Here is a 2053-nt window from a genome sequence, read left to right as displayed (position 1 = left end):
GCTCAAGAGGCTGACCCAGAACGCAGACTGTGTGGTGAGTCCCAGATTTTACCTTTCTCCACTCCCAACCCCCCATTTCATCATTTTTGTGCATTTTTTTTTTAATTTTAACTTTAATTTTTTGTCTTTTTATGGCTGCACCCACAGCATATGGAGGTTCCCAGGCTAGGGGTCAAATCGGGGCTCTAGCTGTTGGCCACAGCCACAGCCACATGGGATCCGAGCCACATCTGTAACCTGCACCACAACTCATGGCAACGCCAGATCCTTAGCCCACAGAGGGAGGCCAGGGATCGAACCCATGTCCTCATGGTTCCTAGTCGGATTCGTTAACCACTGAGTCACAACAGGAACTCCTCATGCATTTTTAAAAGTGCACTTTGAACCTTCCTATGCAAGTCCCTCTGTCCATGAGATGCCAAGCAAATTAAGCTTCAGAACCCAGACTGAGGCAGAGCACCTGTTCTTTCTTCCCCATAAATCTGTCCCTCTTCTGTCCCCCCAGGTGGTGCTGGACAACACAGCCCTGAACCGGATCGCCACAGACCGCCTGCACATCCAGAACCCGTCCTTCTCCCAGATCAACCAGCTGGTGAGCACACACCCCCCCCAGCCCCCCGCGCCTGGACCCCTGTGGACTGGAACCCAACCCCGCCTTGCTGGAGCACCGCCCAAGGAAGCCAGGACCCCCGGGCCAAGGCCCGTGACACGAACCCCGCCCCCAGGTGTCCACCATCATGTCGGCCAGCACCACCACCCTGCGCTACCCCGGCTACATGAACAACGACCTCATCGGCCTCATCGCCTCGCTCATCCCCACACCGCGGCTCCACTTCCTCATGACCGGCTACACCCCGCTCACCACGGACCAGTCGGTAGGAGCAGCCCTCGGGCCCAGCAGGCCCTGACCCGCCTTCCTCTTCTCCTCTCCCTGCTGCGCCCGGGCTGCCCCTCGCAGCCCCCAGACGCCCTGGGCTCGGGGACCTTCCTGGCTGACCTGCGCTCCTCTTCCCTCTGCCCGAGGCTCCCCGCAGGGCCTGGGCTGGGCTGCGCGGGGGCTGCTCCTGCTCCTGCTCCTGACAAGGGCGGGGGCTGCTGAGCTCGGGAGGGCTGACATCCAGACCCCACGGCAGAGGCTCCGTGTGCCCCTGAGTCTGAGGACAGTCCCCAGAGAGAGCAGACCACCCCGAGTCTGACGGGGACACGTGGTGCCCGCTCCTCTCTGTCCGTGCGTCTCTGGGCTGTGCCTGAGTGCTGGCCTGGTCCCCGGGGCCCCCTGTCCCCTCAGGTGGCCAGCGTGAGGAAGACCACGGTCCTGGACGTCATGAGGCGGCTGCTGCAGCCCAAGAACGTGATGGTGTCCACAGGCCGGGATCGCCAGACCAACCACTGCTACATCGCCATCCTCAACATCATCCAGGGGGAGGTGGACCCCACCCAGGTAGGTGCGGCCCCTTCGTTCTACCCCCGGAGCCCACAGGGGTAGAGGAGAGGCTACCACCACCACGCCTGTGCCCGCCCCAGGTCCACAAGAGCCTGCAGCGGATCCGGGAACGGAAGCTGGCCAACTTCATCCCCTGGGGCCCAGCCAGCATCCAGGTGGCCCTGTCGAGGAAGTCGCCCTACCTGCCTTCTGCCCACAGGGTCAGTGGGCTCATGATGGCCAACCACACCAGCATCTCCTCCGTGAGTCTCATAGTTTGCACCTATTTTCCCATAGTCATTGTCCTGGTTGTGCCTCACCTTTCAGCATCCTTACTATCTCTGCTTCTGGCTTTTTTTTTTTTTTTTTTTTTTTTGTCTTTTGTTTTTTAGGGCCACACCCACAGCATATGGAAGTTTCTAGGCTAGGGGTCAAATCGGAGCTGTAGCCACCAGCCTATGCCACAGCCACAACAACGCCAGGTCCAGGCTGCATATGCAACTACACCACAGTTCACGGCAATGCCAGATCCTTAACCTGCTCAGTGAGGCCAGGGATTGATCCCCCGTCCTCATGGATACTAGTTGGATCCATTACTGCTGAGCCACAACGGGAATTTCTGGCTTTTTC

General features: G+C 59.6%; 1 non-coding gene across 1 annotated transcript; it reads left to right on the top strand.

Moving 5' to 3' along the window:
* MIR9788-2 (microRNA 9788-2) lies at positions 1419-1516 on the top strand. Its single transcript, NR_128468.1, has one exon. It is a non-coding gene; the product is annotated as a microRNA 9788-2 (primary transcript).

The sequence above is a fragment of the Sus scrofa genome, chromosome 12 (genome assembly GCF_000003025.6).
Source record: "Sus scrofa isolate TJ Tabasco breed Duroc chromosome 12, Sscrofa11.1, whole genome shotgun sequence".
NCBI lineage: Eukaryota > Metazoa > Chordata > Mammalia > Artiodactyla > Suidae > Sus > Sus scrofa.
Note: the sequence above shows the minus strand (reverse complement) of the source record. Positions and strands in the feature narration are given on the sequence as shown.